At 43.8% G+C, this 26,319-nt stretch overlaps 1 pseudogene; it reads left to right on the forward strand.

Annotated features, from left to right (window-relative positions):
* Positions 1 to 450: 450 nt before the first annotated feature.
* Positions 451 to 25,851, forward strand: LOC122212380 (annotated as a pseudogene).
* Positions 25,852 to 26,319: the final 468 nt, after the last annotated feature.

Below are 26,319 nucleotides of genomic sequence, written 5' to 3' on the forward strand. Positions count from 1 at the left end.
AGTCAATATGATATTGCTAAAACGTCTTTAAAAGTTATGGAGTGTTAAGATGCGGGAAGGGCTAAGAGACTTTCTCCTAAGAGGGGACTTATTGTATGAAAGAAAGATATGAAAAAATCATAGAAAAATAAAAGTATAGAATCAAGTGCAAATGTGTAGTAAAGAGAATGATAGCAAAGATCTATTTCAGTAACACCTGATGTCTTTAACGTGTCTCTTGATTTTCTGAGTTGTTTATGGTTCCACATACTAAGACAGGTAACATTTTATTGCAAATGAGTTTATTTAAAAATTTGAGTGCCTGGCTGGCTCAGTTACTCTTGATCTTGAGATTGTGAGTTCAAGCCTCACACTGGGCGTAGAGATTACTTAAAATCTGAAAAACACATTTTGATAGTAGTTTTGAGTTAGACTCTTTTCACTCCACTTCCAAACTATAGTGTTTTATTCATGCAGGCTGATGTCTTTACAACAGAACTGGAAACTACATCTTCAAAATGTCTACACCTGGATGCAAAAAAAATCAAGTTCTTCAACAAGAGTTATTATCAATGAAAGCTTTCGAAGAAGAACGTGAAAAACTAGAGAGCAATAACAAGAAGTTACAGCAAGAAGTAGTAAAATTGAAACAATTTATGGAAATGAATATGGTAGAACGCGGTCAAGTGGAAGAGTATAAACGGGAGATTGAAGAAAGAGCACGACTGGACATAGTAGAAAAATGACACGAAGTCGACCTGTTTTTACAGGTTAATTGATTGATCTGTAATGTGCTGTAATTCATTTCACTGCAAATTACATTTTGGATAGATGTATTGTAGGGGTTTCCTCTACTTGCTTTATGGTAATTTGTAGATTCCTGGAGGCATTTGTTCCTCCCTTTAAACATTTCAGTTTTCATCGTTATTCCTACTAAATCTAGAGGATAAGAAAAAATGATGGTTTAAACAACTAGTCTCACTATTAAGAGGAAAAGAAAAATTATGATTTAAAAATTGCACTGTACTTGGATTATTAAGTTTATTGTTGACTTCTAAATTTTTGTCATTGATTCTATTATTTGAATTATCAGATTGCGTGAATACTAATACAAGAATGATTGAACTTTAATTTTATAAATCATATTTAATTCAGTTGACATTGAGGATAAATATTTTACACTTGAGCTTTTTTTCATTTAAAATTGCTCTCTGAATCATTGACTCCGAACTAAAGGAAACAGGTATAATTAATTATTCAGATTATAGCTATTTTAAAACTATCCTGTTAATTTGCTTTAGGCACAAGCAGCAGCTCGAGAACACTTGGACCAGTTAAGAGAAAATGCTCATGCTTCAGCGAGAAGTTAAATGGAACTTAGAATTAGAGATCTGGAATCTCAGGTCTCTACAATGAAGACTTCTCAAGAAGATTCTACTAAAACAGAGTTGGAAACCTACAGGCAACTCTACCTAGAAGAATTAAAAGTTAGAAAGTCCTTGAGAAATAAGCTGAACAGGTAAGTCAAAAGAGAATCATAGACAAGAAATTTAGCTTATTAATTTGCCTCCACAGCATAATGTCTGTGGAGCCAAGATCATGAGATGAGTAGGAAGTGCAAGCCAACTAGATGGTGTCATTTTGGAAAATGATGTTTCTAAGTGAACTTACCTTTGAAATGTTAGTCCAGGACAGTTTGCATCCCTCCTCTTTTTTTCGCTTTTACAGGACCTCTTCCCCCACCCCCCCCCCCGCACCCCCCACCCTGTATATTTTCCATCGATCGGATCTGCTAGTCTTTAAGTGCATTGTTTGAAGCTTTCTCATTTAGAAGCATATTATTATAAAATTGCTTGTCAGAATTACCCTAACTAGAAATGTCGATGAGTTTCTTTTTGGAAGATTACATCTTTAACCTAAAAGGTCAAGTACTACTACTACTACTCATCCTGGCAGCTTGGTACATTTATTCTCTCGATTGTGATCTTTGGTATGATTACTAGAGTGGGCCTTGAGACAAACTATCCTTTATGCTTTTTCTACTTTACATAAAGGCATCCAGGTGAAATACAGAAAGACTCACACAGGGCTGAAGGGTAGCATAATTCCCAAAGTGGCTAAAAAGAGCACCATGGTGGGAGGGAGGCATGTGGAAGACGGAAGACAGAAAGGGCAGATTCTGCCTCCAGTGCCTTGGTAACTGTTACAAGCTAATTGCCTCTGTAGCTGTTTTAGTTCTTTCTGATCACATCTCTGTCATCTACTATCTCCCCTAGAGATTGTTGGTCTCAATGATTCCTCAGTGTCAGATGCTCAGTTTCTTTGAGATAATAAGTGAAATGTACAAGAGTGGTGAAAGCAAATGCTTGAAAATGTCTTTGAGGGATGGTTTAGTTTTATATCTGTAAACAGGTTTACTAAATATAAGTATGTATATATAATGGCATCCTGAAGGATCCTGTCAGTACAGCCACTCCAGAAGACAGCAAGTATTATTTGTTAAGCCATGTACATCACTGATAGCCACTTCTCTCCCTTTCCTGGTCTGAATTGTTAGTTAGGAATCCCCCTGGAATCATAAGCATTTCTTTAGAACAATTTTAAAAGTATAATTTTAGATAGTAGGTGTGCTCTGTCACATGTTCAGTGTTAAAACACTGTTCAATGGCAAATGCTATTTACTATTATGGAAACTTAAAAAACGTAAGTCATTTAGGAATGATTTAGGTAAAAAGAAAATGTATTTGTGTTTTTTAATCTTCACAGGGCTAAGGAGAGACTGCCAGAGAGCAATACAAAACTTCTTGAGGAGAGACAGCAGCACCAAACTTTACTCAGGACCCTTAGTGTGAGCCCAGGCCTGGAACCACCTTATTGTGGACATTTTGAAAATAATTTAGTGCTCAATGGAAACCTTACTCCAAGAGGGAACTTAGTGATTCCTACCTTAAACCCACGGCCGTCATATGACTACTGGGAGACTTCCTTGTGGAAGGTGAGTTATATTATCTGTTTTAGTTTGGGTTTCAGATATCTGATATAATAGTTGCTTTTAATTTGGTGAAATTCTGAGTTGTTTAAGTAACTAATACATATGAAGTAAAAGTCATAATTATATGTGCTAAGAAAGAACTGAGGTAAATTTTATATATATATTTTAGTCCCTTGATCTCTCATTTCCAAGAGATACTAATTTTTATTTTATTTTAGCGAGAGAATGAGTGAGTGCATGCAGGGGAGGGGCAAAAGGAGAGGGAGAAAGAGAATCCCAAGCAGGTTTCATGCTCAGCACAGAGCCGAATGTGGGGCTCAGTCTCAAAACCATGCGATCATGACCTGAGTCAAAATCAAGATTTGGACACTAAAAACAACTGAGCCACCCAGGTGCACCACAAGAGACACCTAGCATTAACTGTATTCAGTAAATATAACTAAACTGACCCATGTTAAATTTCTTGAAAAGCTTTCATTTAAATTTGATTTTAGAAAGTAAATGTTATTGCCTGCTAACCGCAGGTACACTCAGATGCTTGGACTTATTTTCAGTTGGCAGTGGTTCATAAACATTTGAAAGTTTTGCTATAATCCAGTTTTTGCACCCCTGTGTGTCAGTGAATGATCGTCCTCCAAACACTTAACGACCTATGAATGTTTACTATTTAGAAGAATCCATGGGGGTGCCTGGGTGGCTCAGTCAGTTCAGCGTCTAACTCTTGATCTCAGCTCAGGTTTTGATCTCAGGGTCATGAGTTCAAGTCCTGCATTGGGCTCTACACTAAGCATGGAGGCTACAAAAAAAAAAAAAAATCCATGGTAAGTCCTTTTTATGAATGAAATCAACTTGTAACAGTAAAAAGGTTAATTTCTCTTTTAAGTTAAAAGATTTGCTGTTTTCTTACACGAGAATACATCTTTAATTGCTTTCTTACTTATGGCACTCTTTTTTCTTTTTCCTTTTTTTTGACTTATACCACCTTTGTTTCAACTTTTATAAAATATCTTGCTGAGCGATTGTAGAGCATTTTATAAATAGCTAAATCAAGCAAATATTTGAATTTTTAAAATGAAGCTTTTATTTCTTCAAATGAGTTCTTTGCCCGTTTCTCTTTTCTTTTTCTGGAACCCCTTGAATGCAAGTATTATTACACTGGATGTTGTCCCACAGGTCCCTTAACCTAGCCTCATTTTTAAAATTCTTTTTTTTTTTTATTTTTGGCTTGGATGATTTCTACTACCCTGTCTTGCAAATTGTTGATCTGTTCTTCTGCATCTTCTTATCTGCTGTTGATTCCCTCTGGTGTATTCGTCATTTCTGTTATTGTATCCTTCAGCTCTGATTGGTTCTTTTTTATATTTTCTATCTCTTTGTTGATGTTATCACTGGATCCATTCATTCTTCTCCCAAGTTCACGGAGCATCTTTATGACCGTTAGTTACCTTGAACTCTTTATGAGGTACATTACTTATCTCTGTTTCACTTAGTTTTTTTTCTTAGGTTTTGTCATGTTCTTTCATTTCGAATGTACTCCTCTGTGTCCTCAGTTTGTCTGACTTTCTATGTTTGTTCCTGAAATGGTTCCTTTCAACTTTTTCTCTCTTTCGAGTTGGCGTGGCCTTTGAACAATGTACGTTAGTTATGAAGTCAAGGAAGAAGAGAATGTTTCTGTAAGTGCTGTCTAGTCATTTTTCTCGGTGGAGCTGTGACAGGTGACACTGGGTAGGCGGCAAGTAACCCTGCTCTTCTCGTTCTAAATTCAGAACACGGGAGACAGGGAGATGGAGAGAAACTTAGTAGCTTTATTACTAATACACACTAACAAATTGGAGGATATGATTTAGGTTATGTTAGCCACTTTGGGCTTCCTCCTAAATTGGGCACTTCCCCACACAGTTGTAAATTGAGGAAACAATTGCTTGACCCCCACCCCGGGGGCCGGGTGCTTACCACAGAGCTGAGAGCAGACCCAAATTCATGTTACTGTGGGCAGGCACATCTTTTTCAAAGAGGAGATTCAGAAACACGTAAGCACTGCTTAGCTCCTTCTCCCAAATTCACCCGTTAGGTAATTCTCCCTTCCCGTCGGGAGGGAGGGGTAGAGATAAGTCCACATGTGAGACGTGAAGGTTCACCTATAATTTCCGACTGGATTTAAATTATAAATAAAGTGAATTGTGTCTTTTGTACATACCAACGAATGATGAGAGGTTAGGCAAAAGCATGCTAGATGGGAAAGAGAAATCTGTGTTGGGTTTGAAATTTTGCTATAAATAACCACACCATGGGTTCACTCATTTGTTGATTGATTTTGATAAACCAAATTTTCTTTGGAAGAAATAAATAATTCTTTCAGGAAGAATTTCCTCAGTTTCAGCTTGCTTGCTTCACCTAAAGATTTTCTCTTTCGAGTTCTCTGTCCTGTGGTTTAAAAAAGTTGCGCTTAAAAATTGACTGCTACTAAAAGGAGTTAACATAATTTCTGTTCCTTTATTTTTATTCATGACTTTAAAATTTGTAATTTAGTTAGAGAGCTACTATTGTGGGCCTCATACCTAAACATTATTGAGCCACGTGACAAAGTTTTATGTATTCATTTTCTCTGAGTTATACTTAAAATACACATATTTTTCCTGACTATGAGGAAGTAACTGGCATAGAACTCGAGGCTTGGTAAGACCACAAGTGTATTCCTGGTCTGCATGTAGTTGGTTTCATGACCTCAGGCAAAGTACACTCTCTCTGAGCTAAACAGTAAGTTTTGAGACACCTCGTGTGGGCAGGAGAGATTGGGATGTCGCCATTTCTCTCCCCATGACCTACATCGTCATGGGCTTCAGGGAACGGACAGTGAGCCTCGGTGGAGGCAGGCCCATTACACCAAACCCTGCCTCTCTGTGCCTGGTAACTGCTTCTCTATGGGAGTGAGACTGACACTGATGGGACCAGACAGCCCCTCCCCTAGACCAGCACAGCCACCAGTCCCAGGCACCAACAGACAACTCTCCTCTGGTTTCGTATCTGAGTTTGTTTGTTTGTTTTCATTTGAATTATTGTTCTTTTTATCTTTTCTTTTTTAATGTTTATTTCTGTATTTTGAGAGAGAGAGTGAGTGATCAAGCAGGAGAGGTACAGAGAGAGGGAGAGAGAGAGAGAATCCAAGCAGGGTCAATGCTCTCACTGCAGAGCCTGATGGGGGTTTCGAACCCACCAACAGCGACAACATGAAGGTGTGGGGAACCACCTATCATGCTACTAGAAGTCAAAAGAAAGCTGGAGTCGCCATACTTCCACCAGACAGACTAGATTTTAAACCAAAGACGGTAGTAACGGATTCAGAAGGGCGTTTTATCATAATTAAGGGGTCTATCCATCAAGAGGACCTAACAATTGCAAACGTTTATGCCCCCAAAGTGAAACACCCACATATATGGATCGATTAATCACAAACATGAATAAATGTATACATACAAATACCATGATTGTAGACGACTTTAAGACTGCACTCATGGCAATAGGCAGATCGTCAAGGCAGAAAATCAGTAAGGAAACACAGATCCAATGTGTCACTGGACCAGATGTATTCAGATATACATACATATATATTGGCCTTAATATATACATTTACATACACGGATATCAACACCGATATATTGAGATCTCTTCATCCAACAGCAGTAGAATGCACATTCTTCTTAAGTGCACATAGAACATTCTCCAATATAAATGACATCCTGGGTCACAAAACAGCCCTCCACAAATATAAAAGGACTGAGATCGTACCTTGCATATTTTCAGATCACAACAACGAGCACTTGCTCATTCTTTCTCTCTCGCCCTCCCTTTCCAAGAGAAATACAAACATTACAAAAACATTTAGCTCACCTCCTTCCAAGAAAGAGAAGAAAAGAATAATAAACCTTGTGGGGCAATGAGTCATGGATGAAAACCACACACAGACAGAATTCCATAACCAATATGTTGACAATGGAGTTGACAGAAAGTGATGTACTAAGAGAACAGACACTAAAGAAATGTTTTCTGCCAGGAAAAATTAAGGTAGGGGTAAACTATTAAAAAAGAGCATGGTGCCGGGGAGGGGGAGGGACACGTCGGTGGCTCAGTCAGTTCAGCGTCCAACTTCAGCTCATGAGTCATGATCTCACGGTTTGTGGGTGTGAGCCCCACATTGAGCTCTGTGTTGACAGCTCGGAGCCTGGAGCCTGATTTGGATTCTGTGTCTCCCTCTGTCTATGCCCCTACCCTGCTTGCACTCTCTCTCGCTCCAAAATAAATAAACTTTAAAAAAATAAAAAAATACCTTAAAAAGCATGGGGGGAGAAGAAAAAAAAAAGGAAAAAAAAATAAGACATGACCAATCAATCAAGCATGAGCTTAAGACAAGGAAGAAAAGGAAAAATGTGAGCAAAATAAGGTAAGTGGAAACAACATACATTTTTCAACAGGTACATAAGTAGGATTGGGAATATACTATGAACAATAGTCTCTTTGAAAGCTTTTCAAGATATATATATATAATCTATACGTAAAACAGAGGCTTTGATTCACAGTATATCCCTAATAATACTGACTTTTATCACTCTACAGTTATCTGGTTATAAATACTGTAATATTTAAGTTTTGTCACTATAAAGTAAATTGTTCAATTACTGGCATCTATTGCTTCCTAAAAGCTATAAATTATTACTAGACTAACGAAAAAACAGAAAAAGAAAGGTTTCTAACACATCAACTGTCGCTATGGAGAAAGAATTGGGAATGAGAATTCTAGAAAGAAATGTGAACCTTCAAAGGATGTATGTAATGGGACACAGATGGGGTTAAAAAAAACAAAGGCTGAGGAATTTTTATTTGCAATTCTAAGCTCACAATGGGAGGATACTAAAAATATACTGCAACCTTCTTTCGTATGTAACTCCTGATTTCCTCAATAGAATTCATTTGCGTTTATACGTATTAAACACCAAAACGGAATATAAACTGACCTTACTTTTTAAATTCACATATTTAATTGTGACATATCATGCGTATTTCATTACTTTTCAAATTCCATTCTACGGAATTCCATTTCCCTACTCATTTATTCACATTCAAAACCTATGACATTGCTTCTTCCAAGCAAGACTTCATTCTAGGAGCTCCAGGAGTCAAACAAGTGTGTTTCCTAACCTCCAGTAGCTTATAATGATTTAGGGGCTTTGAAATGAATATTTAACTAAATATCAGATGTCTGAAACTTTAAATTTTAGAATCTGACACAAGGACTAGGAGGAGATATTTTTAAAAGCTAGAATAGGAAAGATTTCTGAAGTTAGAAATTTGACAACTTGGCTATGAAGAGCCTCTGCTCATAGAGCTACTCTTCTCAGCAAAATACGTATTCTTCAGGGAGATGCATAATTTTAACTTACTCTTCATGGAGTTATTTCAAAAATACAGGGAAACACCTTTGTAAGGTAAATGTTGAGAAATAATGTAAACATCTAAATTTCTACATTTTCTAATATTATTTTAGTCTAAATGTAGAACAAAAGATAGAGACAAAGGAAAATCCTGTATCTCACCAAAATAAAAACTGCCCGGGGCGGGGGGCAACCTACAATAGATAATTGGATCCAATAAAATTCCATTTAGGCATGAGTATTATCAGTCATGTTACTATCACAGCAAGAATCCTTATCCTTAACCAAATATCATATTTCCTCCATTATGGGAAAGCTTTTCCCAATATAATTTGACGGTCATTATATATTTTCCAGCCCATTCTTTTATCAGCCTCCACCTGTAGGGTTGACCAAAGTAAAACAAAACAAAACAAAAAATTCAACGTGACCTGTATCTGTTAAATGGTTTGTTCTGACTAACTTTCCATTACACACATAAAATGATGATACACAGTCTACTGTTAAATTTTAAGAGTAAGTAAGGGAGAAAACTAAATTCAGAGCAGGAAAGTGAGTTTCACAGGAGGGTACTTTACCTTGGTACCGAAATCTAAGTCTTGGCTAGCTGATGTAGGCCATGAATCATCAGGACCAGGTTGGTCGGAAAGCCTTTAGAGCAAAAATATACAACAAAAACATGTTAATTTATTTAAAAACAAAATTTCAAAAATTAAGGGAAAGGTCAGATATCTGTTTATTCAACGAAGTCTCTTGGTATAATTAAAAGTTGGCCTCTGGTTTTTTCATTTTTTATTTTAATTCCAGTAATAGTAACATCCAGTGTCTTATTAGTTTAAGTTGTACAATATAGTGATTCACCAACTCCATACTCACCCCGTGCTCATCATGACAAGGGCACTCCTTCATCCCCATCACCTCTTTCACCCCTCCCACCACTCACCTCCTCTCTGGGAACCATCTGTTTGTTCTCGGCAGTTAAGAGCCTGTTTCTTGGTTTGTCCCCCCTTTTTTTCTCCCTTTGCTCATTCGTTGTTTCTTACGTGCTACATGAGTAAAATCATATGGTATTTGTCTTTCCCTGACTTTGCTTAACCTACTACTCTCAGGCTCCATCCAGGTGATTGCAAATGGCAAGATTTCATTGTTTTATGGTTGAGTAATATTCCAGTGTGTGCGTGTGTGTATGGATATACATATACACACACGTACATACATATAGGACTTCTTTGTTCACTCATTTGTCAATGGACCCTTGTGCTGGCTATTGGAAATAATGCTGCAATAAACACAGGGGTGCGTGTGTCCTGTGGAATTCGTGTTTTTGTATTCTCTTGGGTAGTATCCAGTAGTGCAATTACTGGATCATAGGAGAGTTCTGTTTTTAAGTTTTTGAGGAAACTCCATACTGTTTTCCACAGGGGCCGCACCCATTTGCATTTCCACCAACACTGCAAGAGGGTTCCTTTGTCTCCACATCCTCGCAAACACTTGCTTCTTGTGTCCTGGAGTTTAGCCATTCTGACAGGTGTGATGTGGTATCTCGTTGCAGTTTGGGGGAGCATCTTTTCATGGGTCTGTTGACCATCTGTATGTTGTCTTTGGAAAAATGTCTGGTCATGTCTTCTGCTCATTTTTAAACTGGGCTTTTTTGGAGGGGGGGGATGTTGACTTGTATCAATTTTTTATACATTGTGGATACTAACCCTTTACTGGATTTGCAAAACATTTGCAAATATGTTCTCCCATCCCAGAGGTTGCCTTTTAGTTTTATGGTTTCCTTCACTGTGCAAAAGCTTTGTAGGTTCATGTAGTCCCCCTAGTTGGTTCTTGCTTTATTTACCTTGGCTCAGGAGACATAACTAGTAAAATGTTGCTATAGCCAAATTGAGAGAAATGATGGCCTGTGGTCTCTTCAAGGATATTTTATGGTTTCAGGTCTCACACTTAGGTCTTTAATTCATTTTGAGTTTATTTGTGTGTATGGTAAAGAAATTGGTCCAGGTTCATTCTTTGGCATGTGGCTTGTCCAGTCTTCCCAACACCATTTGGTGAAGAGACTGCCTTTTCCCCACTGGACAGTCTTTCCTGTTTGTGGAAGATGAACTGACCATACAGTTATGGATTTATTTCTGGGTTTTCAGTTCTATTCCAAGAGCTACGTGACTGTTTTTTACGCCAGTACCCACCATAGTGTTTGGATTACTACAGCTATGGAATAAAACTTGAAATCTGAGATTGCGATACCTCCAGTTTTCCTCTTTCGCAATATTGCTTTGGCCATTCAAGGTCTTTGTGGTTCTATACAACGTTTAGGATTGATTGTCTAGCTCTGTGACAAATGCTGTTGGTATGTTGACAGGGATTGCATTACATCTGTAGATTGCTTTGGGTAGTGTAGACACTTTCAAAATATGTATTCTTCCCATCTATGAGCATCAGATGTCTTTCTCTTTCCGTCACCTTCAATTTCTTTCATCAGTGAATGAATGGAAAACATCTGCAGCCAAAGAGTCTATCCAGAACACTATCATTCAGATGGAAGGAGAGATGAAGAGGTTCCCAAATAAATACTAAGTGAGCTCAAAACCAACAAACCACCCCTGCAAGAAATGTTAAAGGGACTCTTTAAGTGGAAAAGAAACACCTAAAGTGACAGTATTAAAGTGAGAAACGCAAAAGCAATAAAAATGAGTATATCTGTAAAACATCAGCCAAAGTATTCACTATATCACTCAAGTCAAAGGCACTGGGTGACAGGGGCACCTGGATGGCTCAATCGCTTGAGATTTCCACTCTTGATTTCAGCTCAGGATATGATGCCAGGATCACAGTATTGAGCCCTGGTTGGGCTCTGCACTGAGCATGGAACTTGCCTAACATACATCCTCATTATCATTCTCTCTCTTTCTCTCAATCTTCCCCCATTCCCCCCACCCCACCCTCCCGTGCCTGTGCTCTCTCTCCTCATAATAAAAGGCACTGGGTGATAGGATGAATAAAATATACGACCCATCTATCTTCTACCTAAAAGAGACTAATTATAGAACTAAAGTAACAAAAGAAAACTGCAGTCGCCATACCTATATCAGACAAATAGATTTCAAAATAAAACTGTAACAAGAGACAAAGGAGGACATTATAATAATAAAAGGTATAATACAAAAAAAGACCAAATGTAAACAAATATGCGCTTAACCTGAGATCATCGAACACAAAACAGTAAAAACCTAAAGTAAAGAATTGATACTCATACAAACATAGTAGGGCACTTTAACACCCCAATGACATCAATGGCGATATCATTCCACAGAAAATATACATTTGTATATTTTCTAACAACAGCATGCACATGGGTTCGAGAATCGGTGAAGAAATACTCGACATGGAATGTGGGATATCACCATGTCATTTCCAAAGAACGACTGCAGCTGCACGAGAGGATTCCTGAGGCCTACCCAAAGGGTGGCACATACATTTGTCTAGACTTGGAAGCCAGAGAATAATCCTAACTGACACCCACCCTTGTGTACTCCACTCAGCCGTTTGGGGAGACAACTGATCTGCTGTGGGGTAACTGCCTGGAGCCTCCTGGGACCTAACTCTAAGCCTAACGGTAACCCTAACCAGAACCCTCACCCTACGCGTAACCCTATATATCACACTAACTTTACAATAGATCCACATCCGAGCATGTGCCCTCACTTCAGCCTTCCATGCAATTCACAACACTGATGTCGCTTTGACCCTGGCGATGTCCCTGGACCGAACCATAAACCTAGCTAAGGCCCTCTCCTCATGGGGACCCAATTCCAACATCTGACAACAGCATGCACACGGGTTCAAAAATCGGTGCAGAAATACGCAGCATGGGAGATGGAACATCACCATGTCATTTCCAACACTTGACTGCAGCTACAAGAGAGGATTTCTGAGGCCTACCCAAAGAGCGCCCCATAGAGTTGTCTGGCCTTGGAACCCATGGACTAATCCTGACTGTCACCCTACCTCGTGCATTCCACTCAGCCCTTTGTGGAGAAAACTGCACTGCTGTGTTCCGTGCATAGAGCCTCCTGTGACCTAACCCTAACCCTAACTGTAACTCTAACTATAACCCTCAACCTACACCTAGCCCTATCTATCACAATAACTCTACATGAGACCCACAGTCGCCCATGTGCCCTCATGTCAGCCCTCCATGGAATTCACAATACTGATGGTGCGTCGGCCCTAGCAAGTCCCTGGACCGAACCTAACACTACCTAAGGCTCACTCTCCATGAAGACCCAAAGCCAACTTTGACAATAGCACGACCACGGGTTGGAGAATTGGTGCAGAAATACTTGGCATGGAGCCTGGAACATCACCATGTCATTTGCAAAGCCGATTGAAGCTAAAAGAGAGGATTTCTGAGGCCTAGCCAAAGAGCGTACAATATACTTGCCTGGCCTTGGACCCAAAGACCATTCCTGACTGGAACCCTCCCTTGTGCACTCCCCTCATCCCTTCATGGAGACAAATGAATTGTTGTGAGTTCAGTGCCTGGAGCCTCCTGGGAAGAAACCCTAACCCTAACTGTAACCCTAACCATAACCCTGAACCTACACATAATCCTATCTCTAAATCTAACCCTACGCTTGACTCCCACCCTCGCATGGGCCCTCAACAGAGCCCTTGAGGAATATCATGGGACTGGAGTCACATCAGCCTAGGTGACTTACCTGCACTGAACCCAAACCCTAGCTAAGGCTCTCTCCAGTTGGGGAACAATTCCAAAGTCTGACAACAGCACGAACACCCATTTGAGAATCAGTGCAGAATTACTTGGCAAGGAAGGTGAAACATCACCATGTCATTTCCAAAGCGTGAAAGCAGCTACAGGAGAGGATTTCTGAGGTCTACCCGAAGGGTGGCCCATAGAGTGTCTTGCCTTGGACCCAGAGTCTAATCCTGACTGGCACCCTCCCTTGTGTACTCCACTGAGACCTTCATGGAGACAAATGCTCTTCTGTGGGGTCAGTGCCTGGAGCCTCCCGAGACCTAATCCTAACCCTACCCGTAACCCTAACCATACCCCTCACCCTACACCTAACCCTATCTATTGCACTAACTCTACACCAGACCCACAGCTGCGCAAGTGCCCAATCTTAAGCCCTCCATGGAATTCACAAAACTGGTGTCCCATAGGCCCTGGCGAAGTCCCTGGACCGAACCCAAGCCCTAGCTAAGGCTCTCTCCCCATGGGGACACAATCCCAAAGTCTGACAACAGCACACACATGACTTCGAGAATCCTTGCAGAAATATCGGCATGGAACATGGAGTATTACCATGTCATTTCGAAAGTGTGACTGCAGCTAAAAGAGAGGATTTCTGAGACCTAATCGAAGAGCATACCATAAAGTTGTCTGGCCTTGGAACCCAAGGACTAATCCTGAATGGCACCCTTCCTTATGCACTCCATTCAGCCCTTTGTGGAGACAACTGAACTGTTGTGAGTTCGGGTCCTGGAGCCTGCTGGGACCTAACCCTAACCCTAACCTTAACCCTGTCCATTACCCTCAACGTACACCTAACCATAACTCGAACCATAACCCTACACTTGACCATGCACCCTCACATGGGCCCTCAATTCAGCCCTCGAGGCAGATCATGAAACTGGAGTCGCATCAGCCCTGGCGACATCCCTGGACCAATTCCTAACCCTAGGTAAGGCTCTCTCATCATGGGGACCCAATTCCAAAGTCTGACAACAGCATGCACACGGGTTGGAGAATCGGTGCAGAAATACTCAGCATGGAACCTTGAACATCACCATGTCATTTCCAAAGTGCCACTGCAGCTGCATGAGAGGATTCCTGAGGTCTACCCGAAGGGTGGCCCACACATTGGTCTGGCCTTGGAACCCAAACACTACTCCTGACCGGCACCGTTCACTTGTGTACTCAACTCAGCCTTTCACAGAGACAACTGCTTTTCTGTAGAGTCAGTGCCTGGGGTCCCCTGGGACCTAACCCTAACGCTAACCATAACCCTCAACCTACGCATAACCCTATCTCACTAAGTATACACCAGACCCACAGCCGCACATGTGCCCTCACTTTAGCCCTTAATGGAATTTATAACACTGGTGTCGTTTCAACACTGGAGCCTTCCCTGGACTGATCCCTAACACTAGTAAGGCCCTCTCCCCATGGAGACCCAATTCCAAAGTGTGACAACGGCATGCACACAGGTTCGAGAATCGGTGCAGAAATATTCGGCATAGAAGCTGGAACATCACCATGTCATTTCCACAGCGTGACTGCAGGTACATGAGAGGATTCCTGAGACCTACCCGAAGTGTGGCCCATAAATTTGTCTAGCCTTGGAACGCAAAGACTAATCCTGACTGGAAACCTCCCTTGTGTACTCCACTCAGCCCTTCGGGAAGACAACAGCTCAGCTGTGGGGTCTGGAGCCACCTGGGAACTAACCCTAACCGTAACCCTATCTATAACCCTCAACCTACACCTAACCCTATCTATCTCACTAAGTCTACACTAGACCAACGGCTGCCCATATGCCCTCACTTAAGCCCTCCATGGAATTCACAAAAGTGTGGCTTCAGACATGGTGACGTCTTTGGAACAAACCCTTACCCTAGCGAAGGCTCTCTCCCCATGAAGACCCAATTTCAAAGTGTGAAAATAGCACGCACATGGATTCGAGAATCGGTGCAGAAATACTCAGCATGGAACCTGGAACATCACCATGTCATTTGCAAAGCAAGACTGCAGCTGCACTAGAGGATTCCTGAGGCCTAAATGAAGAGTGGCTCATATATTTGTCGGGCCTTGGAACCCAAGACTAATCCTGACTGGCACCCTCCCATGTGTACTCCACTCAGCCGTTGGGGGAGACCACTGCTCAGCTGTGGGTTCAGAACCTGGAGTCTCCTGGACTCCATAACCCTAAAGTATAACCCTCAACCTACACTTAACCCTATCTCACTAAGTCTACACCAGACCCACAGCTGTGCATGAGTCCTCACTTCAGCCCTCGATGAAATTCACAACACTGGTGTCACTTCAGCCCTGGCAACTTCCATGGACCGAACCCTAAACCTACCTAAGGCTCTCTCCCCACGGGGACCCAATTCCACAGTGTGACAACAACATGCACACGGGTTGGAAATCAGTGCAGAAATACTGGGCATGGAACATGGAACATCACCATTTCATTTCCAAAGCACGACTGCAGCTGCATGAGAGGATTCCTGAGGCCTACACGAAGGGTGACCCATACATTTGTCTTGTGTTAGAACCCAAAGACTAATCTGAACTGGCACCCTCCCTTGTATGCTTAACTCAGCCCTTAGGGGACACAACTGCACTGTTGTGGGTTCAGTGCCTGGAACCTCCTGAGACCTAAAGCTAACCCTAGCCATAACCCTAACCATAACCCACAATGTACACCTAACTATCTCTCTAAACCTAACCCTGCATTTGACCTGCACCTTCCCATAGGCCCTCAATTCAGCCCTGGAGGGAGATCACGAAACTCGAGTTGCATCGGCCCTGGAGATGTCCCTGGATGGAAGCTTAACCCTAGTTAAGGCTTTGTCACCTCGGGGACCCAATTCCAAAGTCTGACAACAGCACACACACGGGTTCGAGAATCGGTGCAGAGATAGTTGGCATGGAAGCTGGAACATAACCATGTCATTTCCAAAGCACGATGGCAGCTGCAAGAGAGGTTTCCTGAGGCCTACTTGAAGGGTGGCCCATACATTTGTCTGGCTTTGGAACACAAAGACTAACCCTGACCAGCACCCTCCCTTGTGTAATCCACTCAGCCCTTCGGGGAGACAATTGCTCTGCTGTGGGATCAGCGCCTGGAGCCTCCTGGGACCTAACCCTAACCCTAAACATAATCTATAACCATCAATCTACACCTAACCTATCTATCTCACTAAGTCTACACCAGACCATGGCCGCGCATGTGACCTCACTTCAGCCTTCCATGGAATTCATAACATTGGTTTCGCTTCAGCCCCGGCGACATCCCTGCACCGAACCCTAACCCTAGCTATGGCTCTCTCCCCATGGGGACCCAATTCCAAAGTGTGACAACAGCACGCACATGGGTTTGAGAATCAGTGCAGAGATACTCGGCATGCAACCTAAAACATCACCATGTCATTTCCAAAGCACAACTGCCTCTGCATGAGAGGATTCCTGAGGTCTACCCGAAGGGTGGCCCACACATTTATCTGGACTTGGAACTCAAAGACTACTCCTGATTGGGACCCTGCCTCATGTACTCCACTCGGTCTTTCATGGAGACATCTGCTCTGCTGTGGGTTCAGTGCGTGCAGCTTCCTGGGACTTAACCCAACCCTAACTGTACCCCTAACCATATCCCAAAACATACACCTAATCCTATCTCTAACGCTAACCCTACACTTGACCTGCACTCTCACAAGGGCCCTCAATTCAGCCCTTGAGGGAAATTACGAAACTGGAGTCGTGTCGGCCCTGGCAACATTCCTGGACCTATCTCTCACCCTAGCTAAGGTTCTCTACCCATGGGGACTCAATTCCAAAGTCGGCCAACAGCACGCACACGGGTTGGAGAATTGGTGCAGAGATACTCGGCATGCAACCTGGAACATCATTATGTCATTTCCAAAGCGTGACTGCAGCTGCACAAGGGGATTCTTGAAGGCTATCTGAAGGGTGGCCCACACATTTGTCTTTCCTTGGAACCCAAACACTACTCCTGACCGGCACCCTCCTTTGTGTACTCCACTCAGCCCCTTTTGGAGACAACTGCTCGGCTGTGGGGTCAGTGTCTGGAGCCTCCTGGGACCTAACCCTAAACCTAACCCTAACCATAACCATAACCTTCAATGTACATGTAACCATATCTATCTCACTAAGTCTACACGACACCCACAGCCACGCATGTGCTCTCACTTCAGGCCTCCATGGAATTCACAACACTGATGTCGCTTCGGCTCTACCGACATCCCTGGACTGAACCCTAACCCTAGGTAAGGCTCTTTCCCAATCGGTATCCAGTACCAAAGTGACAAAAGCACACAAACAAGTCCAAGAATCAGTGCAGAAATACACGACATGGAATCTGGAACATCACCATGTCATTTCCAAAGCGCAACTGCGCTGCAAGAGAGGACTCCTGAGGCCTACCGAAAGGTTGACCCATACATTTGTCTGGCCTTTGAAACCAAAGAGTAATCCTGACCAGCACCCTCCCTTGTGTACCCCACTCAGCCCTTCGGGGGCTGCACTGTTGTGAGTCCAGTGCCTGGAGCCTCTAGGACCTAACCCTAACCCTAACCATAAACCTAACCTATAACTGTCAATCTACACCTAACCCTATCTACCTCACTAAGTCTACACCAGACCCACAGCCGCACAATTGCCCTCACTTCAGCGTTCCATGGAATGCACAACACTGTTGTCGCTTCCGCCCAGGCGACATCCTGGACCGCACCCCAACCCTAGCGAAGTCTCTCTCCCCATAGGGACCCAATTCCAAAGTTTGAAAACACCAGGCACACGTGGTCGAGATTCAGTGCAGAAATACTCGGCATGGAAGCTGGAACATCACCATGTCATATCCAAACTGCGACTACAGCTGCATGAGAGGATTCCTGAGGTCTACCCAAAGGATGGCCCATACATTTATCTGACCTTGTAACCCAATGACTGATCCTCTCAGGCACCCTCCCTTGTGTAATAGAGTGAGCCCTTCGGGGAGACAACTGCTCTGCTGTGGGGTACGTGCCTTGAGACTCATGGGAAATAACCATAACCCTAAACTTATAGATAACCCTCAACATACACCTAACCCTACCTCAAACCCTAACCCTATACTTGACCTGTTCCTTCGCATGGACCCTCAAATCAGCCCTCGAGGGAGATCACGAAACTGGAGTCGCATCGGCCCTGGTGATGTCCCTGGACCAATTCCTAACCCTAGGTAAGGCTCTCTCCCCATGGGGACCCAATAAAAAACTCTGACAACAGCACGCACGCAGGTTGGAGAATTGGTGCAGAAATACTCGGCATGCAACCTGGAACATCACCATGTTATTTCCAAAGCACGACTGTAGCTGCATGAGAGGATACCTGAGGCCTACCTGAAGGGCAGCCCGTACATTTGTCTGAAATTTGAACCCAAAGACTACTCCTGACAAGCACCCTCCCTGGTGTACTCCAGTCAGCCTTTTGTGGAGACAATTGCTCTGTTTTAGGGCCAAGGCCTGGAGTCTCCTAGGACCTAACCCTAACACTAACTGTAACCCTAAACATAAGCTGCAATGTACACCTAACTGTATCTCTAAACCTAACCCTACATTTGACCTACACCTTCGCATGGGGCCTCAATTCAGCCCTCGAGGGAGATCATGAAACTGGGTTGCTGCAGCCCTAGAAATGTCCCTGGATAGAACCTTAACCCTAGCTAAGGCTCTGTCACCTTGGGGACCCAATTCCAAAGTATGACAACAGCACACACACGGGGTCGAGAATCTGTGCAGAGATACTTGGCATGGAAGCTGGAACATCACCATGTCATTTCCAAAGTGTGACTGCAGGTGCACGAGAGGATTCCTGAGGTCTACACAAAGGGTGGCCCATACATTTGTCTGGATTTGGAACACAAAGAATAATCCTGCCTGGCATCCTCCCTTGCTTACTCCACTCAGCCCTTCAGGGAGACAATTGCTCTGCTGTGGGGTCAGGGCATGGAGCCTCCTGCGATCTAACCCGAACCCTAACTGTAACCATAAACTATAACCCTCAATCTACACCTAACCTATCTATCTCACTAAGTCTACACCAGACCACAGCCGGGCATGTGCCCTCATGTCAGCCCTTCATGGATATCAAAACCCTGGAGTCGCTTCGGCCCTGACGAATTTCCTGGAACGAACCCTCACCCTCATGAAGACTCTCTCCCAATGAGGACATAATTCTAAAGTATGACAACAGCACACACACAGGCTGGAAAAAAGATGCAGAAATACTCGGCATGCAACCTGGAACAGCACCAGGTCATTTCCAAAGCACGACTGCAGCTACATGAGAGGATACCTGAGGTCTACCCGAAGGGTGGCCCACACATTTATCTGGACGTGGAACCCAAAGACTGCTCCTGATTGGGACCCTCCCTTGTGTACTCCACTCAGCCTTTCGTGGAGACATCTGCTCTGCTGTGGGTTCAGTGTGTGCAGCCTCCTGGGACCTAACCCTAGCCCTAACCGTAACCCTAACCATATCCCGTAACCTACACCTAATCCTATCTCTAACCCTAACCCTACACTTGACCTGTACCTTCGAATGGGCCCTCAATTCAGCCCTTGAGGGAAAATATGAAACTGGAGTCGCATCAGCCCTGGCGACATCCCCGGTCCGATCTGTCACAGTAGCTAAGGTTCCTCCCCATGGGGACCCAATTCCAAAGTCTGACAACAGCACGCACACGGGTTGGAGAATCAGTGCAGAAATACTCGGCATGGAACCTGGAACATCACCATGTCATTTCCAAAGTGCGACTGCAGGTGCACGATAGGATTCCTGAGGTCTACCCCAAGGGTGGCCCATACATATGCCTGGCCTTGGAACCAAAGACTAATTCTGTTCTACACCCTCCCTTGTATACTCCACTAAGCCCTTTGGGGAGAAAATTGCTCTGCTGTGGGGTCAGTGCATGGAGCCTCCTGGGACTTAACCCTAACCCTAACTGTAACCTTAACCATTACCCTCAACCTTCACCTAATCCTATCTATCTCACTAAGTCTATACCAGAAACAGAGTCACCCATGTGCCCTCTCTTAATCCCTCCATGGAATTCACAAGACTGGTGTCGCTTCAGCCCTGGTGACGTCTATGGACCGAACCCTAATCCTAGTTAAGTCTCTCTCCCCATGGAGACCCAATTTCAAAGTGTGACAACAGCAGACACACGGGTTTGAGAATCGGTACAGAAATACTGGGTATGGTACCTAGAACATCACAATGTCATTTCCAAAGCACGAATGCAGCTGCACGAAAGGATTCCTGAGATCTGCTTGAAAGGTGAACCATACATTTGTCAGGCCTTGGAACCCAAAGAATAATCCTGACCGGAACCCTCCCTTGTGATCTACACTCAGTCCTTTGGGGAGACAACTGCACTGCTGTGTGTTCACCTCTGGAACGTCCTGGGAGCAAATACTAACCCTAACCCTAAATTTAACAAGAACCCTCAACAGAAACTTAACCCTATGACCAACCCTAACCCTGCACTTGAACCACACCTTCGCATGGTACCTCACTTCAGCCCTCAAGGGAGATCACGAGACTGGAGTTGCTTCTGGCCGGGCAACGTCCTTGGACCGAACCCTAATGCTAGCTAAGGCTCTCTCCTCATGGGGACCCAATACCAAAGTCTGACAACACCACACGCCTGGGGTCCTTAAGCAGTGCAGGATCACTCGGCATAGAACCTGGAACATCACCATATCGTTTCCAAGGCTGGGCTGCAGCTTCCTGAGAGGATTCCAGAGGCCTACCCGACCAGTGGCAAATACAGTTGTATGGCCTTGGAAACCAAAGACTAATCCTGAACAGCACCCTCCCTTGTGCCCTCAACTCAGCCTTTCGGGGAGAAAACTGCACTGCTGTGGATTCAGCGCCTAGAGCCTCCTGGGAAGAAACTCCGAACCCTCCCCCTAACCCTAATCAGAAACCTCAACTGAAACCTAAACCTAACTCGAACTCGAAACCTACACTTGCTCTGCACCGTCGTTTTGACGCTCAATTCAGACCTCGAGGGAGATAATGAGACTGGATTCGCTTGTTGCTGGCGACGTCCCTAGACCAAATCCTAACCCTAGATAAGGCTCCCTCCCCATTGGGCCCAAACCAACGTATGACAACACCACGTGCCTGGGGAAAAGAAGCGGTGCATCGTCACTTGGCAAAGAACCTGGAACATCATTATGTCCTTTAGAAGGTCAGGCTGAAGCTCCAGAGAGGATTTTGGAGGTCTGACCAGTGGACCATACACTTGTCTGGCTTTGGAACACAAAGACAAACCCTAACCGGCACCCTCCCTTGTGGCCTCAACTCAGCTCATCGGGGAGACAACTGCACTGCTCTGGGTTCAGCGCATGGTGTGTCCTGGAACATAACCCTAACCCTAACCCTAACCCTAACCTGAACCAAAACCCTTAACCGAATCCTAACACTATATCACTCCTAACCCTACACTTGACCCGCACCGTCACATGGGATCTCACTTCAGCCCTCGAGGGAGATCACGAGACTGGAGACGGTTCAGCCCTGGAGATATCACTACACCAAACCATAACCCTAGATAAGGCTCTCTCCCCATGGATACCCAATACCAAAGTCTGACAACACCACGTGCCTGGGGTCCAGAGGCGGTGGAGGATCACTTGGCATGGAACCTGGAACATCACCATGTCGTTCCCCAGGCCCGGCTGCAGCTGCCCGAGTTGATTCCTGAGGCCTACTAGATCAAGATCCCATAGAGTTGTCTGGCTTTGGAAACCAAATACTAATCCTGACCAGCATCCGACCTTGGGCTCTCGACTCAACCCTTCGGGGAGACAACTGCAATGCTGTGTGCTCAGACCCTGCAATGTCATGGGACCTAATCCTCACTACTAAGCCAAACCCTAATCCTAACACTAACCATAGCCCTAAATACTATCCCTAACCCAAACCATAGCACTACCCTACCATAAAACAAACCACAAATCCAACAATATTCTGAACCCTAATCCCTACATTGTAACCCTGAACACTAATCCGCAAATCCTAACCCAAACCGTAATCATAACTATAACGCTAAACCCTAAAAATAAACCATAAACCTAACCCCTAAACCAAACCCCTAAACTCTAAACCTAAACCAAACACTGACCATCACCCTACATTACATCCTAAATCGTAACCCTGAAAACCTAACCCCTAAACCCAAGCACTAAATCCTAAACTCAAAACCCTAAACCTTAAATACTAACCCCTATCCCCTGACCATGACACTGATATTGACCGTGATCCTAACCCTGACGCTAACCCTGACCCTAACCCTAACCCCTAAGCCCTACTCTAACCCTAACCGTCCCCCCAACCCTAACCCCTAAACCCTAACCCTAACCTTCACCCTAATCCTAACCCTCTAACTCTAACCATCTAAACGTAACCCTAACCGCTAACCCTAACCCTAACCTTAACACTAACCCCAAGGACAGTCCTTCATCACCAGTCATGGGCTATGAGCCAACCCCCTCCTCCACCTCCTCCATTTGATAAGATAACCTGAACTGGATGAGGGATTTGTAAAGCATATCCATCTTCTTCGTGAAACACTTTGTGGGAAAAATGTAGAGATCGTTGTTAGGGCTTGGCGATTCAACTGCAAAACTGCCTGAGGACTTTGTAACATATCTCAAGTTTCTCAGGACATATGTACAATGGACTGTGTCATTTCCCTTTAATGAGGTCAGCTTTAGGTTTCTCTGGTCAAAAAGAAAGAGGATTTTTACACAAAGGCAGATGTATCGGGCGTACTGGTGCATATTTTACAGACACAATGTTTTGAGTTCTGTGAAGGATGAGATGCACCCCTAAGTGTAGGTGCCTTAGGTGTCCTGTGTGAAATGGGGCACGTGCATTATATGACACAGACCTTGTGGTCACCATAATGGAAGCACCAGTGAAGGAGTGGGGGAAACTTGAATCACACAGGAATAGAAATTTGAGAAATTAGAGGACAGTAAGCAGAGTTTGAGGAGGTGCAGAGGGGAGGGTCCTGGGTTCAGTGAGATACAGTTGCAGGCCATTCCTGACCACAGCCTGAGCAGGGAGCATGAGTTCCACACGGAGCTGCTATGTGGGATCACTCTCAGTGCACAATGCAAGCTTCCTCTCCAAAATGTCATACTTGTCAAAGTGCACCCAGGTGATCATCTAAAAAGGTTGTTGTCTCCCTGCGTTGTCTGAAGGTTCTGGATATTTATGGGTGAAAAAAATGCCCTGGATATATAGGAAATTTAACTTGGTCTTAAGGAAATGCTTGTCTGCCTAAGTTCATATCCTTCAGTGAGACTAAAAGTGAAGACAGGATCTAGATCAGCTGAGTGCCTGCATTGGCCTTTAGCCTGGGTAGACCTACAATTCAGGGATGCCCAGATGCCACCCCTGCTGGACCCCTGACATAACCTGACAACGGCATTGCATCTATCTCCTTAAACTTCTATCACAATATCCCGAGGGTTTCCCTGTGTTCCTGCTATCTCAGCCAGAACACCAATTCTCAGTGGGACCTACACAGAGCCTGAGCTGTGTTATCTGTGAAACAGGGGTTATATTTGTTTCTAAGGACATAACGAAAAGAATACGTTGAATACAGAATGCATCTGCAAAATGTCTGGGAAATGTCCACTCACGCTTCTCACAATTTCAATTAAGATATCTCCACACAAATGATCATCAAAAAAAGATGGTCACAGAAGTTCATTAAAGTAAGACTGTTAACAACTCAGCCCAGGGATTGGGGATCGCCACTTTAAACAATAAGACAAAGATACGCTTATTCTATTAAGATGCAGGCCCTACCAGACAAAGAAAGAAAAAGATAATTACGGGAATGTGTATATCAGAGTTCTACATCTGATATCTGAAGACAATCATTTTCCATTACATATAGACTCACAGATGCATCCACGCACTTAAGTGTTCATCTGAGGCCACAGATTAACTACCGAAGAGGGAATGCATGTAGGAAAACATAAGACTATAGGGAAATAACCCCAAATCTCATACATCTCACTGCCTTATACGACAACTATTTTGAAATTTGAAGAGGACCGTGTGAGGTGACAGTGTATGGTGACTATATATCTTTAAAATGTGTCCGATCTGCCTTCATGCTTTCTCTGCCCACCCTGCGCTCTCCACTTTGTTTTTCTTAGTATCCCTTAATACTGCTTTCACTGTTCTGTCTCTGTTTCAGTGTTTGCTTCTATGAAGACCTAGTCTCACCCCCCATCGAATGCACACACTGCAGATTCTTTTTTTTTTTCAATATATGAAGTTTATTGTCAAGTTGGTTTCCATACAACACCCAGTGCTCATCCCAAAAGGTGCCCTCCTCAATACCCATCACCCATCCTCCCCTCCCTCCCACCCCCCATCAACCCTCAGTTTGTTCTCAGTTTTTAAGAGTCTCTTATGCTTTGGCTCTCTTCCACTCTAACCTCTTTTTTTTTCCTTCCCCTCCCCCATGGGTTTCTGTTAAGTTTCTCAGTATCCACATAAGAGACACACTGTAGATTCTATACACACAGGTAACAAACTAGCAGAAATGGCGGTGATGAAGGATAGTAGCAAGATCGCCCTTTTTGCAGAGGAGCCCGAGAGAGTTTTCTGGGGTGATGGTAACTTCCTATATCTAGATGCATGGGGTGCTTGTGCTCATTTATTTTAGAAATATTCACTGACTCCTGGTGCTTGGGGTCAGATAGACAGGTACCTGACCCTAGCATATGGCTGATTTCTAATGGTGGGTAAGGATCAGGGACCAGCAGTGACTGTGGGAGATGAGTGAGGGGGCCACACATGGCGTCAGATCCTCACCCAGGATGCCATGTCTCCACGACAGCAACCTTGTGCAGGAGGGCTCTGAGGATCACATATTTCTTGATCAGTCCTGTGAACTGCATAATCCTACTCCGATTTCTCACTGAGGGATGGACAGGGCAGAGGCCGGCAGCTGGAGGACACCCTGATCATGGCTGGAGTGGAACAGTGGGCCTGGGGGATTGAGTCAGAGAAAGGGAAAGGCAGAAGGTAGCGACAAGGATTTTGAGAGATAAAGTGGAGAGGAGAGAAGGGAATGTTTTCTACTGACTTCACCCACATTTCTGTGTGAACAAAAGGAGATTCTTGTCTCGCAGGGAAGGGAAGATGGATGGCAAAAAGACGGAGTGACATTCTCAGCTCAAGTGCTCAGGATATCTGCCTTGCTCTTGAATACCTATCACAGGAAGCCTGTGCATTCTGTCATAAGTGGAACTGCAGCTCATACCATTAGTAAAAATTAAAGCAATGATGACCTCATCATTAAAGTAGTGCAACAAAAGTATGTGAACATAAAGAGACACAATGGAAGCAAAAGTCCGAAGGTAGACCGACTGCAATACTTATGAGAATATAGACTATCAGCAAAGGAGATACCCCAGTGCAGGCTTTCAGACACCTGGGCAATATCTGAAAACATGTGGGAAAAAAAGTAGTCCTTACTTCAAAAGCATCATTAGCGTTAGACACAAAGGGATCGTGATGGGAGGTTTAGGGAGAAACCATATCATTTCATGGTGCTGTACCCATGGTCTGGTACCCTCATGTCTCATCAAATTATACCCTTTAACTTGAGGCTATTTGTTATGTGTAATTATACCTCATTAAAGAGAGTTTCAAAACATAAAGTAATAGAAGCAAATGTGGGAAAGTTCCTTTCTTATCCTGAAGTGCATGTGTGATATGAGTCTGTCTGCCCATGTCTCAAAAATCCAAAATAATAAGACATTTAAAAAATGTATAAGAGCAGAGTAAGAGGACCCTGAGCTCACCCTACCCCATGTGTTCAACAACATAACATCCACATCCAAGTCCATGAACCAGAGAGCGATCCAAAGATTGGCAGAACAAACTCCACACCTAAATAGAGAGAAGCTGCATCAGAAAGGTTAGGAAGGCCAGAAAGGTGGAGGCTGGCTGCCTGCAGGAGGGGCAGAAAAGAGTGATCCCTCACACCAGGGAGCTGACACAGGGAAGACTAATCTCCATAACATTGGGTATTAAAACCCAGAGGGGCTGAATTCCCTTGTGTTCAGATC

This window comes from Panthera leo, chromosome F3 (genome assembly GCF_018350215.1).
Source record: "Panthera leo isolate Ple1 chromosome F3, P.leo_Ple1_pat1.1, whole genome shotgun sequence".
Taxonomy (NCBI): domain Eukaryota; kingdom Metazoa; phylum Chordata; class Mammalia; order Carnivora; family Felidae; genus Panthera; species Panthera leo.